This window comes from Salarias fasciatus, chromosome 17 (genome assembly GCF_902148845.1).
Source record: "Salarias fasciatus chromosome 17, fSalaFa1.1, whole genome shotgun sequence".
Taxonomy (NCBI): Eukaryota; Metazoa; Chordata; class Actinopteri; order Blenniiformes; family Blenniidae; genus Salarias; species Salarias fasciatus.
The window spans coordinates 10,100,740-10,116,939 of record NC_043761.1 but is presented as its reverse complement, the minus strand read 5'-3'; positions in this window follow the sequence as shown (position 1 = coordinate 10,116,939).

The window sequence follows — 16,200 nt, the reverse complement described above, 5'->3', positions numbered from 1 at the left end:
TCTTGTTTAGAGTGCATTAGCAGCCAATGACACAGCCTCCCTCCCTCCTCATCGCTCTATTTTCCTTGTTGTCGAGGAGAGTGTCCTGAGGCAATAAAAGCAACCATCAGCACTCCTCCTCCTCCTCCCACACCTCCTCTTCATGCGGAGATACGCCGGGGCCTAATTTTCCATCAGCAAAGCATGAAATCAAGAGAGAATGCCACACAACAAGCACTCTTCTGAGGGGACACTTTGCCAGTTCATCCACCCACACACACACACACACACACACACGCACACACTCGTGTGCAACACACCGGCATAAGGACACGTCCCAACTTCTGAATAAATTATGAAATCAAGAGGATGCTGAGCAAAAGTGACAATCAGAAGCTTGTTGGCGGGAGCACTAATGTCACTTTATGAGGCGGTTTTAGAAATTTCATAAAATCATACCACGGTTGTTTAAGTGCTTTGTTTTTCATTTGGACACAAGTGCCTTGAATCGATTTTAAATATGTTGTGCATCGTGATGCAGCAGCGGATTAGTGAGGCTCTCATTCACAGCTTGCAGCAGTTAAATTAAATAAAAAAAAAACACACACAATATACATGTATGTGAGGTGATTGCAGGGATCGTGAACTCGAGGAGAGACAATGAATCGATGTTACAAGACTCCGACTGTCAGGATAAACTTAACAGTGCTGTTTCTCAGTTTTCTGTCAACTGAAAAAAAAAAAAAGAAAAAAGGCAGTTAGTTATTAGGACAGTTGCACTGCCAAACACTACAGAGAGTCGAAAACGCTTTCTCTTCTCCCCGCACACAAACAGGGCGCGAGAAGAAAAAGATCTCAACAGTGCTGACTGACAAAGATGCCCTGCAATATAGATGACGAGAACAAAGCTTCCCATAACAAACTCCAGTCATATTGAGACGATATCCTTTTCAATAATGAATCGCCATCAGCATTGCGCGTCAATACCGCCTCTGTGTGTTGTGTGTGCCAAAAATGTGTGTGTGTGTGTGTGTGTGAGTGGAGAAAGGGGGGGAAAAAAAAGAAGAAGAAAAAAAAAATCTATCCTCAACGAGAACAAAACTTCTATATTTAATCTGCGCTGAGAACAAGCAGGCATGCAAAGTCAAAAACAAAACGGGGATGGCAAGCCGAGGCTTTTCTGTAGCATGCAAATCACATCCGGACCAAGCAGCTGCTGTGAGCTTATCCCCCCACATCTTTGTGATTGACAGGATTTTTAAAATGTGTAGATTATAAATATTTATAATTGACTTAATATTGACTGTATTCTCTCTGTTTGGTTGAACTTGTATGGAGAAAAGAAAAATAAGGGGCCACCAAAAAAAAAAAAAAAAAAAAAAAAGGCTTTAATTTCTCGCAAAAAGCACAATACACAAACCAGTTCATCTGAAGCTCCGTCTTCACATAAACAGCGCTCCCTGCGCGCCTCTGAGTGTGCGTGCGTGCATGAATGTTCAGTAGCCTGTTTTCCTCGCTGAGCATAATTAGCATCACATTGAACTTTCTGTAGTCGTCAGATCTCTCTGGGAGTTTGGAGTGTTTGCAGAGAGGTCAGCGCGGTCACTGTCGAGCCACGCCGGCTTTATGAGGGGTGACAGCTAGAAACACAGGGGCAGGATGTCCAAAAATTACCCCAGTGAAAGCAGCACGAGAGTCGGACTAATCATGCCCGGGACGGGAGCCCAGTCTGTTGAGGAAGGGCGAACGTTTCGACGTAGCGTCGCTGGAGCGGAGCCTGCCCGCTGCAGCGGCCAAGCCATTCATCATCGTAAGTCACAGGATGCAACAAACACATGCACGCATTGACTCCGGCGTCCCCCCGCCGAGCCCTTCGACATCGATACTCAGCAGCCGCCTGTCCTCCGTCGGGCTTCATGACGATTCTGGTTGTGCGACGATCTCCAGAAGGCCATCCGGGGCCAAGCAGTTAGCTGGGAGCTCGTTCGGCTGCTGTCGGGGGGTGGACGCTTTCAGATGTTCTGTTTGTGTCTGTTCAAGACTTTAAGATGATAAAGATGAAACCAGAAAAGGTGTCGCCGCACTGTGCAGATCCAGAGGAAAGAAAAGAAAAACTCCTACAGCTGGGTGGAAACACCGGAAACAGGATGGGCCCACCTCTAAGAAATTGAAATGGCTTTCGGCCTTTGATTGAATTGAGCCATGTGAACTTGCTACGCTGTGTTTCTGTCTCACCCCTCTTTCAGCTCCACATCAAAAAGGCCATCTGCTGCATAAAGAAGGCCAGCCGACACACCGCACGCTCCCACCTCATCCACAAGTTTCCTCTGCCCAGCATCCAGACGCGGCACTGCCCACCGTCTCATCAATTTTCCCCTTTGATTTCATCGCTGGCTCAAAGTGGCATTGCAAAGTTTTATTTTGCCACAGAGTAACTTTTTACAAAACCGAAACTACCTTGAAAATCACAATCAGATGTCCGGAGATGTGACCGGGTGCAGCGAGAGCTCCTCATTAGACGAGAAAAATCGCGGTGCCAAACAAATACACAAGGATTTATTTTACAGTCGCAATAACGCAAACTGCTTCCAATCCCACAGAGCATTAGGATTTAAAGTGAGCATGAAACACAAACCCTTCAAGCAGATTAAATTTCAAATCAAGCAGGCCATGTAAATGATGTGGTGACAGGGGGCCCAGTGCAATTAGCATGCCAGGCTAGTGTTAAAGCAATTAGGCAAAACAGACGGCAAGTGCACCAGGGCTAAGCATGGGAAGGGAGGAAGGACGAAGATTTCCATATTGTTCTTCAGGACATAAGTGTATGAGTGTGTATGCGTGTGTGTGTGTGTGTGTGTGTGTGTATATGTGTGTGTCACATCTGCGCATGCACAGTTCGCATGAGGCCGTTCGGCACTCAACTTGTTTGTGGATTTCTCAGAGGGAATCAGAGGTTAATGGAAACTCGACTTTGTTTACTGACAGCCTACCCAGTCATTTTTAGCGAGCAGACGAAGGGGGCAGGGTGGGATGGAGGGACGCCAGAACAAATGCTGTGCCATTTATAACAACAAAAAAAAGAAGATACATGAGAAAGGAAAATACAAAACACTGAGTCCCATGTTGGTTTGGGGGTGGGGGTGGGGGGGGGGGGGGGGGGGGGGGGGGGAAATCACAAAAACATTTAGTGGTAAACAAGCCCAGAGCGGAAACTCTGGAACCCACTTTGGGGAAAAAAAGCAGACACATTTGGGCAAATCTCTCAGGTGGAGCCATCAAAAGCACTGTCGGCTTGTACACAGAGACGTGGCAGTGAGGACCACCTGGAGACGAGGAGTGACATTCGTTTGAGCGTAAATTACTCAAACAAGCATGCCGGGGAATGGCATTTATTACTTGATGTTTCCCCGGTGGGAACGGCGGCGGATGCCTCTAATTCAAACGCGCAGTTGCGACACGCCGTCGCCGCGGAAAACAAACAACACAGCGCGGCGCGCGGGAAGTTGTGTACGGTGAGACGAGGGCCTTTTGGGAAGCAGAGCGGGACAGCCACTCATCACTGTCGCAAGTAATGATGAGGGGTGACGTGGAAAAGCAGGATTTTATCACTGCGCTCTAATTGCTGTGTTTGTCGCTGCTATAATAGTAACATTTGGCAACCCTGCTGTAGTGCATACAGTTTGTCACTGTAAAATATTAGGGCTACAGTAAGAAAGCCGGTCTATTAATAGTGAATATCCTCTTGAAATACCGAGAATTCTCCTGTCTCTTAGTAACAATCGCATCAAAATGGAACAATGTCCTTTATTTTTATGTCAAACTCGTACATTATCACTTGTAACCAAGTTCAGAAACTATTGCTGTGCTTTTTATATCATATTTAATAAACACTCAGGGTTAATACATAGAGCTTAGTGTACAAAATGGTCAGCTGGCAGCCCAGGTCGCCATCACACGAAGCCCAGGAGCAAACTACAAAACTCAATTACTGATTGGCTTCACAGGTGATGAGGGGAAAACAGTCATTTGAAGCTAATATAATTACACTGTAATTATTGTACCTACATAGGCTACATGTTGATTGAAAGAAATCAAAACTAAACTCTTAGTTTAGACACAGGGCCATGTATTGTTGTATTGATTTGCGCTCTTACCTCAGAGAGAAGATCAATTTGAGTGCGGGGTTTGTCTCTTCCATGAACGCTGGTTTCCTCCTATCTTCTTTCTCTCTGTGATGGTTTGCCGACTTGTCCTGTGTTTGTCTTCGCCTCTCGATCAGCTGGGGTCAACTCCAGGCCCTCCGTCAACCTGAGCTGGTGGAAACGGTACAGAAGATGGATGAATTTTAAAAGTGAACACTAAGTTTATTTAATAAATTAGTAGTCATAATCTAATATATTGTAGTGGATGTGTTGGGTCACAATTTGACCCCATGCTAATGAAGATGAATCAATGCCCATCCATGCTGGACATGCTTGTTCTGAGTATTTTACATTATTTAGATCAGTCATTTTTAGTTTGTTATCACTGCAATACAAAGTTTTGCGTAACTAGTACAGTAACAAGTTCTAATAATGTCTTATTCTCCTATAGATCTTTCTTTACCAGGATCAAGATTTACCTTTACTTGACATTAAAACGTTCACATAAGTTGTAATGATGCCATGAATTGTATCTTTAATTGCATAGCGTGGCTGTAAATATGCTCCTTAATCCACTTTCTTTTTCATATGGTCTTATAATTTTTGAGGGAAAATAGTGGAAAGGGTCGACAAAATTACTGTCAGGGGGTTGAGAGTAATTCAAGCCAACAATTTGCAGGCAAATTGATCCTGTAATAATGTCACATGAGACGCACAAACAACCAGATAAAACCAATCTGAGTATCTTTTTTTAATCATCCGTGCTCTGTGCGCACGGCGAAACAGGATACGGCTGAAAAGGAAAACACATGCTGGCATTGTAATATCTGCTTACTGTCAGAGTTTCGTTCTGCGCCTGCTGTTAGTCATTAGTCTGTGTTTTTTTTTTTTTTTTAAGGAAGTTCCCGTCACATTTTCTGACCATTAAAGCCTGTGGCCACAGACAACAGCCGAAACAAGACAACAATCGGGAAGACGAGGCAGGACCTGTACCATACATATACTCTGTGTTGCTTGGATACCGTTTTTCCTACGGCGTGCCGAGGTGACACCTAATTACAGAACTAAATGTGGACTAAAGAAAGGTAAATAATAAACTTCAATTGAGGCAAACTTAATGAGCCGACAGCGGTTTGCTTCAAAGCGCGCCGCAGACAAACAAAGTTATAGAAAAAGAAGGAAAAAAAGAAGTGCTCTTGTCAAGTTGATTGCTTCAGTTTACTTTTCATATAGGCACAATTAGCATTTTAATTCCTTGTGGGAATAATAAATGAGCGCAGCTAAATAAGACATAGCATCTGCAGTATTTTTGTTATTTTATCCACGCGAGCAGTGAATAACGTGCTCGAGATATAACCCTGAACTCACCGCAAAGCAAACCAAATTTTAGCTTTTCCTCTTGCAGTAGTAATTACCTCCTGTTCAAGTCACCGCCACGAAGGTACACTGTGTCGTACAAGCGATGAGACTTCCTCAGCACCATATGGTCGACACGGCCTTTGGGCTTTGTGAGAATCACTTCATGGAAAGAATTGAATCCGAGCAGGTGAGGCGAAGCTTTGTTTGCAGCACAGAAGCACATTTTACAGAAAGACAGCCAGACAGAAAGAGAAAGGGGGGGGGAAAAAAGGCTTCAATGAGAACACAGACAGAGATTCAATGAGTAAAGTATCAAAAAGTAAGGTCAAACTCAATATGAGTGAGACAGGAAGACATCGTCCTCCAATCGTTCTAAACTGTGGCGCACAATGAAACCTGGCTTATGGCCAAGTGAAACAACTGACATGATGTAGGTGACTGCTGTGTCCTAGTAACGCAAGAGCCAAAGACAAAAAAAAAAAAAAACAACAACAAAGGATGAATACAGATCATTCCCAGACTGAGCAATACTTTCCTGCAAAACAGGAAAGATGGAAGTGGGGGAAAATGTTTCATAAAGGACAGAGTCATTTATCAGTTTGATAACACAACTTTTAAAACTCAATAAACTTGAACGTGAGTAAGATGAAAATCAACATTCGTTCAATGTTGATAACTGATAAGACAAGAGGCCATATTTGGTCATTTCTCCCATAGGTTCGCATCATTCACAGGCTATATGCTAAAGTGTGCTAAACCAGTGCTTTTCTTCCACTGTAGACATTTGAAGTAGATTCAACTATGATTTACAGCAGTCTCAAAGAAATCCGTCCTGAAGAAGTGCAGTAAATTAAGAACATAATAACACAATGTGGCTGCGTACTGTCGTCGCAGTGTGAAAGCTGGGGCTGAGCTGTTTATGAGGCATAAAGAAAAGCCTACTAAAGTCCTCGACTCTCTCCCAATAACTACAAAATTGCAGGGTACCGTGCGTGTAAGCGTTTCAGCGTGCAACAAAGTGCTCTGATTACACATCTTAAAATTTATGTCTATTTACACATGAAATGCTTCGGCGAAGTCCAAAACCATCGGGTCATTACTGTGGACAACTGCGCGCCGTTTGTCGAGCTGACGGGATTTCTCGCAACTTTGAAACTCTGTTTGTGGCCAGCGATATTTTGTTGGTAACTACACAGAAGGGTTCCTCAATTTTAGATGTGCTCCGAGCCCGAAAGACCTATAAGTAGTATACATTTAGGATGGAAAAGTGCATAGTTGAGCGTAAACCAACGATCTACTAAGAGCTTGGCGGGATTACGTTGTGGCTTCCATGACTGTTTTATGGCATGAGCTCTTTCATTTCAAAGACGAGGCCCCGTATTTCAAGGCACGACACGGTGCCACGCAAGAAACGGAGGAGCGGACTTTAAATTCTGCTCTCCGAGCCAATGACTCTTCAAAAAAAAACAAAAAAAAAGGCAACAGTTTTAACCATCACACTCTGGTTTGATTACACAAGCCCAACAGTAAAAGCATTACGTCACACGCCACAAACAGGCCGAAAAATAAAGAGCAGAGCAGGCCAGACCAAGTTTAGCGGCATTACACAAGAGTCGGTGCTGTCTGTGTTGCAGCCGGCGGGGGGGAGGATCGTGGGTGTTTGCTCTCACCTGTCACATGCAGCCATTTCCTAATTTCCAGACTATCATGAACAAGGCTCAGGCTCAGAAACAAAGGGTCCGCTAACAAAGCTTTCCGTGGAGAATTGGCCGCGGACTTGGTTGCTATTTACATACAGATGCACTGGCAGGAATTTGCATAATGTTTTTTGTAGCTGGGTGCTCAGGGGAGCAGCATTGTAACATATTGGTGCCTAATGAACTCTGAAAAAAATTGATTTTCCACAGAGTAAATTAAGAAATGCATTATAGCTGTTAAAGCAATCTTGGGGGAAATCGGAGCCTTCCTCTGCTAAACTACGCTTGATAAGTAATAAATTACATGTTACACTTATTTGCTTTAATTCATGCTAATTTTGCCCAATTAATGTATCACTGTAGTTCTGAGGGCAGCCACTGGAGATTTAATTATTTATTGGATTTTGGTGTGTGCTTGTGGTTGTGTTGCATTGTTGGCATATGATGCATGTCGGGATACCGGCGAGAACTGTTTGTGCATATTGAGGAGGGCACTTCGTGCAACTTTATTTGTTTCTCGCTGGTTCCTGTTATAATTAGTATCAGTCGGTGTGTAAATGTATGTGAATGTCAGAGTTGCGGAGTTAAATCCCGCGTCTGCAGGGACTTCCTGACAGAGGCCTGATTGTCTGCGGCGGCGGCGGCGGGCTCTCAAGGCTCCCGCTCCTTCTGAGTCTCATGCACAAACATACAGACGAGTTGGGGCTGCCTCCCTCCCCTTCCTTCCTTCTTTTTGCTGCTGGCCTCGCAGGGTGACTCATTGTTTACAGGCCTTTCGCTCGGCCGTCCTATCACACGGCCCTGACGCTGCTTTTCCATTTGATCACGGCCTCTGCATGTGGTGACATGACACTCGGCCCCGGCCTCGCGTTTCCTCCCCGAACTCACCGCCGCCTGCTTTGATCCACACGATAATCTGGCTGCAGCTTGGAGAAACAGTTCAAAATTTTCTCTCTTTCGTTTAAATTTCAGAAAGCAAACCGACGTGTGTAGCGGTAGCGACACATTCACAGGAGCAGGTAGGGGATTCACTCATGTGGCCATCCGGTAAGGAGTTAGGATAGCATGCTGGAACTCAATCAGCATTTTAAGAATGGATCATATTTGGAGATGCAAAGAAACACAAACTGACAACCATGACAGTGTGACATTCATTGATTCCATCTGTCAAACGGTTTAAGTATGAATGCAGATTCGTACCCACTCACCTTACTGGAAGACTGAATGGAATCTACTGCTAAATGTTCCTTTTTGCAAGCATCTGGCGAAGCCGCTGGAAAAATTTACTGTTGAATTAGCCTTTTGTTTCAGCCGGCTGTGGCAGAGATTAGGCCTCTGCTTCTCATAACCTGCCTCTGAAGACGCTTTTTTCCCCATCGCAGAAATCCACCGAGCGGCTCTCGCGAAGCAAGTTCATCCAGAGAACTTGATACAACTCGGCGCGATCGCATACTTTATGCAAATACAGGTTTTACTGAGAAAATCTGCAAAGCATACCTGTGAGGGGGGAAAAAAAAAAAAAAAAAACAAAATGCTTCAACAGGAATGACATGATGGCCTAGTTAGCTATCAGCCAGCTGTCAAAGCTAATAAGAATTAAAAGGAGTTAACGCTACTTTGTTTCTCTCCCCTTCAAGTACTTCCTCTACCCCTGCACTCACTTCTGAGGCATCCACTAAGTATCCACCCCCATCAGACCAATATTAAAAAGCTTAGCTGGTGATGGTTTTTCAAGTAAATTAGAGAAAACAAAATCTCTCAGATTAGTCAATTAAGTGGCACATTAGCCCGAGACTTAATTAAAAGATAGCAGGGCATACAGTCTTTAAGGATATAGAGAGGCAACGGGAGTGTTTAAACAGCAGATTGAACAAATGGCACTTATTAAAAACTTGACTGTGAGTCACTTGACACCTCACATATCCCCTGCACCTTGAGCTACATAAACAGAGTGTCAGCTCCCCGGCTTCCTGCTATGCAAATCTTCAAGGATGAGGCAGGGAGAGGAAGTGGCACTCGTCATACGACATCCCTGCCTGGAACGTCAAGATGCCCTCCTACAATCAGCGGCTTAGCAACCGCGGCAACCGAGGCGGAAACGCTTCGCGTCGCACACGTTGAGCGCCACTGATGAGCGGTAATCACCAATGTTTTGGAAAGCAGAAGATGAACTCACCAAAAAAAGAAGAAAAAAAAGAAAAAAAGAAACTTAAGTCGGCGTTAAGATGCATCTTGTTCTTTAACGGTGAGTGAGTGCGTGAGTAGGTCTGGTTCCCGAGACAATTTCCCCTCACGAACATAAACCCCTTCTGAGATAATATGTGTGCGTGCATGCTTTAGTGTCAACCACTCTTTGAAAAGCATCCTTAATTAAACCTTTTGTTCTTTCAAAATGACAAAAAAAAAAAAAAAAAACAGCAGAGCCAGGCGAGCAAAAGGCAGTTACTGTGTCAGAGTGCTGAGACTGAAGGTACACTAAAACATCACAGTTCACTGCTCGTGTTGCCATTTCAGCGTCACTTTCTATCCGGAACAATGCGACAGCTGACAGCTCGCACCCAAGAATTATCACGCTAAACTGAATTATTTCTGCCACGTGTTAATTTATTAACAACCTGTGCATGCTCTAATGTAGCCTGCATTTGCATATACATTTTTAACCTGCAAGCTCGATCTTCGTGAATATTCTTTTGGAGGCTGAGAATATTTCAAACTCCCTTTCGTTGCACCATGTTTGAATTTTGAAGAATGGACTGGAAAAGGAGGAAGAAAGACACATAAATCTCACACATGTCCGCAGGGCACATATTCTTTAAGGGCAGATATCTGCACTTCATCACCTTGCAACATATGAGATGTGGCGTCTCCGATCTGCAGCCTCCTCCTCCTCCTCCTCCTCCTCCTCCTCCTCCTCACTCGTTCTGAGCCTCGCTCGCTCGCTCGCTCCCTGCCTCAAAGAGGTACCTATAACTTCAACGGCTGCTTTCAGACGACTTCAAAAACTCCAAGCGGGCTTGTTTTGGTGGCTCCCCAGGACTACATCTGTTAAAGGAGAGCAAACATACAGTATTAATAATTGCCAATTAACTATTCATATTTGGCTTCATACACCAGATGGAATAAGTAACAACCCCGAGACACATCAGGCATGTTATTCACACTCTGATGTGTAAACCAATGCAAGGATGTGTTGTTGAAAGTTGGATTACGTACACCACAGAGGAGGAATATCCATTTGCACAACAATTGTTTCAACAATGCACGCTGGCAATGTTAATGATCAGCGAGCAGACGAAAACAGGAATAAATAAAACAATGTTGACACCTTTGTAGTTTAGAGAAATTATGGCAGGCTCAACATAAAAAAAATGGCATAATCCAACCAGCCAGCCTACCCACTGCTGATGCAGGACAAATCTGCAGTGTTATGCAGAGAACTCAAACTGAAATTAAATTTAGATTCTAAAATCAATTGTGTTAAGATTTCCATTTTCAACTGAGCAGCCCTTTTCCATCTCTATTTGCATGCACACTCAAACATAGGGGAAACACAGAGTAATTACAGAAAGTGATATTTTTTATTTTGATCTTTTTTTTCCAGATAAGATAATCACCAGTGTTTTACTCTCGAGCAAAACATCCTCAAATCTCAGCCAACGCACCGTATTGGTGTATTTGAAAGAGTATGAAAAACTGCTAAAACTATTTTTATATATAAATGCAAAATAGACTTTAGACATTTGTCATACTTGATTAAATGTACCTGTAAATGACAATTGGAATGTAAAACAGATTTTGTGTCATCTTTGCATGAGATTTGCTTGTCATTTATCATGATATATGTTGTAATTATCAAGTAAAGATACAAGTATAACATTTGAGCATAAGATATTTTTGAGTTTTTTGTTGTTTTTTTTTAAATACAACAAACATTAAAAGAACTTAATCTGTTGCAGTCACGGCTTGATCGCTTACAATAAAAAGCAGGAACAGCTTGTTTCCTCGCTGAACAATGAACCTGGGATAATGCGTGTTAATTGACAGTAAAAGTACTTTTCCTGAGGATGACGACAGGAACAGGTGTCGCCGGCACACACCTGTAAACTTCTCCCCACGCATCAAAGTCCCTGCGGCGTGTGTGCAAAACACTCCGCCACTGCCTGGTTACCCCCCCCCCCCCCCCATCTTTCGCACCACACATAATCAAAAAGAAGAAGAAAAAAAAAAATGAAGGACTGAAAGAAAGAAACCTGTCACCATGACGGTTTGTTGCCGAACGGCATGTAAACAAAGATGCAACAGGAGATGTGTTTATTTGCAGCAGATGAAACAATTAGGGACATCTGACAGGCAAATAAACACGTCGAGGCAAAACATCTGGGGTTTTTATCGCTGCCGTGTTGTTATTGTTGTTTGTGGAAGGGGAGCTGGGAGAGACGAGCCTCGCAGCGCAGTCACTGTATCACAGGGAAGCAATATTACTGATCTAACAACTAATACTGTGTTTGTTTATTTGTAAAAGGAAAAGAACGCTTTGAGGAGCGCGCCACGGCAGTAAATCACTGATCTGTGCATGTTTGTTTGATCCTGTTTTTCCTCCTGTTGTTACTAAGCATCCCGGAGCCAGCATGTTGATGAGTGTGTGTGTGGGTGTGTGTACGTGTTTGTGTGTGCGAGAAGCTTTGCCTGTCAGTCATGTTAACTCAATGTGAAGAGGCTGCTCCAAGCGGAAAGTTGAGTCCTATATATTTGCCACAATGGCTGACGTTATTAAGACCTTGATCCGTGTTTTTCTTTCTGCATGGAGGGAGGTGAGCTACTGGATGCTCTTTCTCTCTCTTTTTCCCTCTCTTTGTCTGGGCTGGTTGACTTATTCCAGTCAGGTTAAGAGGACACAAACACATCCCTTTCAAACCGCAGCGTTTTCACTTGTGTTCATGTCTTTGTCCAATCTGAAGGCATTTTTCCCGGTGGGAAAATAAATAAGGCTGATGAAAACAAAATCTTAAAAGAAACCTACGAAAAGAAGACTTTTCATGCAGCGGAGCAACCAACCTTGGAGGCGCCGCTTTCAGTTCGTGCCACGACCGAGTTTCACTTGGCGGCGCGAGGAAATCCGCCAACATTGCAACCGAAGTCTTTTATTTCAAAAGGAAGTCTAAATAACGCGTCTGGGTGATTTGCAAGTCGTCAAACACAGAACCGGCAACCGCCTGAGTCGTAAACACACACCCTGTTTTGTATGTTGTTGCAGAACGTCCGCGAGAACTATAATGGAACAAGCGCGCCCGTCAAACAACCTGCCAATCAGTCACAACGCGCCAGATGACTGCGGGCGAGCGGAGCCCTCCTTCGTTTAAGTGATGTTAAGAACAAACAATCAAAAGTCCTGCTTGGGAGACCACAGCACATCCACATCAGCGGCTGACATGTAACAATGGTGACATCTAATTTATAGCTCAAGGAGCGTGTACAAGCAAATAAACAGGCATCCCCGATCCTCACGTCCCTCTCAATTTGCCTCTCGCACGCTCCATTGGCCTTTCAGATGGGGAAGCGGAGGGAAAATGGAAAAGTTGAAAGTGTGCAACTTTGAGCTGATGTCTTATTTACAGGTCCGAGACCCCCGGCTCCCTGGAAGGGCCTGTGCAGACAGCCATAAAACACAACGCTCGTCTTCAACACGGGCTCACCGAAACACCGCGGATACTGAGGCCTCATCCAGAAACATTCCTCTTTGAATGCAGCGTTTAAGATGCCAGAACATCTGGGGAGGGATGTGAGGGAGGAGGGGGGGTTGTTTTCTGCAATGCTGAAGGAAAAAAAGAAAAGAAAAAAGAAGAAAAAAAAAACGGGAAAACGATTGATCTCGGCATCTTTTCCCTCCTTTCATTCGTCGTCTCAGACGCCGTCTTCTCGGGGCACAGCGACATGGCAGAAACTTTGAACCTCACCGTGCCCCCATCCAGGGTTTTTTTTTTTTTTTTTTTTTTCCAGCTCGCGATCTCGCCTAACTGCCACATGTTATCTCTGCATCACTGCGGTGACGCCTCCAGGTAACAAGGAGATTAGAAGCAGTCAGAGGCCCATGTACCACAGCAAAGCTTTAGCAAAAGGGGGTCTTTAAATATTTAGGGTATGAGTACGATCACACATTGTTACTCTAAGAGGAGAGGGGAACAAAGACGACAAATCTTTCACTTGGAGATAATTTACATTTCATTTTCGTAACTCTGTTCGGAGACTGATGTCATTTTATTGTGTTGAATTTGACTTTTAGTTAGGAAAAAAAAAAAAAAAAAACGCATCGCTGACATGAACTGTTTTGAACTCTGCAAAACTAAACCACAATCAGCTTTCCCTGGCTCCCGACAAACGCATCAGTGAGACAAATAATCAGCAAACAAATAACACGTGGTCTGAGGAGGCAGCCTTCTCCGGCCTCTTGTCAGAGTCAATTAGAGTCCGCAGGTAATGACCCTATTTGCATTGTAAACCAGGCCCATGTGCGAGAGGGCTAATGGGGCCACTACCTGAGGAGATTAATTGAAAGTGACATCGGCTGAACTCTCCTCCTCTGAAACACCGCCTCATCTTATTTTAATGCCGCGCCACAAGTCTAAACACCGAGGTCAAGTCTTTGCAAACTTTGGCAGGAGTGAGGAGGAAGGAGAAAGAAGGCGCATCAAAGCGGATTTGCACAATCTGCAAACAAGAGGGCAAGTGGACACTTTCAGGTCTGGCTGGCAGCTGCAAAAACAGTCTATGAAAAAACAGCAACAAGGTAAAGACAAATTTGACATTTAATATAGTGATATTATCTACAATTTCTCAAATTTATTATTAAGAAATCTTATAAATCTTGATGAATAAAGTCATGATATTGGTTTTCACCATGACTGAAGTAAATAGCTATTAGTTGGATAACAATTTTCCATGAATCCAAAAACTTCTGAATTATGTTCCTGACAAACTGTATCGTATTTTGAATCCATTTCGACCTGCCTCACTGCAGCAACCTGTGTGGTTTTCAGCTGCGTTCGGGATGCAAAAACTGTGCACAGACGCAGACAGTTATTGTATCTTTCTGATTACTTTTAATGACTGACAACACAATATTCTAAATATATTAAAATGAATAATCCCCTCCTGCTAACAGCCAGGTAATGAGAGCTATTATAGATCCTATAGATTGACAGAGGGACCGGGGGGGGGGGGGGGGCGGTGAGCACACGGTCGCATTTCCTACTGTTTGACATAAAAGAGCTGATGTTCTACCTGGAAAAGAAAAACAGATGGTGAATAAAAAGAAGCGTAACACATTACTGACAGCCCCTCTTGTCCTGTTTAATTAGTCATATTATTTGTAATTATAATACGGTTACAATCTTAACAGTACACAACTCTCAGGTCCACCTCTGATATGAAAATGAAGGAAACAAAACACCATTAATGTGCCCATCTGTTTTTTTTTTTTTTTTCCCTCTCTCCTGCACATAAAGCAACAGCAAAAGCAGTCATTTGTTCTCATGGCCAAGGGCAGGAGACTTTCATTTCCTGAGTGAAAGAGTAGCCTACTCAATTGAGCGGGCAGAAGGGATGGGTGGACGGATGGATGGGTGGATGAATACACAGCCAGGCAGAGGAGGTGGCCGCAGCCGCAATCTAATTCATTTAATATTGTAAAAGAAATGACCTTGAGATCAGAGAAGTGCTGAATTTCTCCCCAGACGGCAAACAGAAACAATGGAGCAGTCCTAATTGTGACATTACAATCCGGCACACAGGGAGCGATCAGAGGGGGATTGATTAGAGGAGTAGAAAGGTGGAAGACTTTGTGAAAAGGTCATTGCACACTCTACCTGGAGTTTTTCAAATTTCTCAGCCCTCCGCTTTCTCTGCAAATGCAAACTAAAGTGGGGGGGAAAAAGAAAAAAAAGTACAACTGCTGTGTGATTACAGACTTTCTGGACAGCGATATTTCCCCCCGCCCGCATTAGTGAAATAAGATGGTAATTCACCGGGGTGGGGGTGTATCCAGGCAGAAAATTATAAGACAAAAATAAAGACGGAACCGAAAGGGGACTCTGGTTCTCCTTGCACCTCCAGCAGAGGGGCTGATGTGGGGGTTAATTGAGGAGGTTAACAGGGGGTGGTGTCGGCAAAAGGTCAGGCTGCCGTTGCAGCCAGCGGGAGGTCGCCGCTCCCCGATGACCTCCGCCAGTGTAGCCGGCTGCGCTCCCATGTTAATGCCGACGCTGTTCCCAGGTTAGCGCCCCCGTCTAATGGGACCAGAGAGGGAACCGTGCACGTCAGATGTCAGAGGGGAGACGTTAGTGTTTGCAGATGTGGTTCAAGTCGTGTTGTGACGCCCTGACAGGATCCGAAAGTTTCTCTGCAGTGTAAAGGAAAAAAAAATCAACCGCACTCATCATCTGAAAGTATTTCAATATTATAAGAAATTAGGAAAGTTACACTGGAAAGAACGTAATTACAGGTGGCACAGATGCAGCGCAAGGCTGCAAAATCCCCAACGTTTTGTCACGAGATCAGTCAGTAGGATCTGCAACGCTCGCCATCAAAGGGCAAGTTTCTGCAGTCAGGTAGAGTATGGGCGAAGTGCCAGGGAGAAACCATCGCTTCCAAAAAACGCTCAGACTTCACAGGGAAGGACCTCCCACCAACCGTCCAACATGGGCAAAGAAAAGCTCAAATTTTTTGTTTTGTTTTTTTTTACTACTTCAGGGATACTTGGTTACTAAGTAAAGCAACTGCACTGTATTTGCTAGATTGATGAATTGGACACAAGACAGCTTGATTAAAACAAAACAAAGAAAAAGAGGACAAAAACAAACATTTTCAATAATGTTTTATTTATAAAAACTGTTCTCTTTGATATTTAAGATAATGTACAAAACTAAAAGCATGAGCTGTAAACTCTACGAAAAGCAACGATGCATCAAGATGAAAATAAGAATCATATTTCAGGCACAGCAAATCTAAGCACAACAGCATGATAGAAG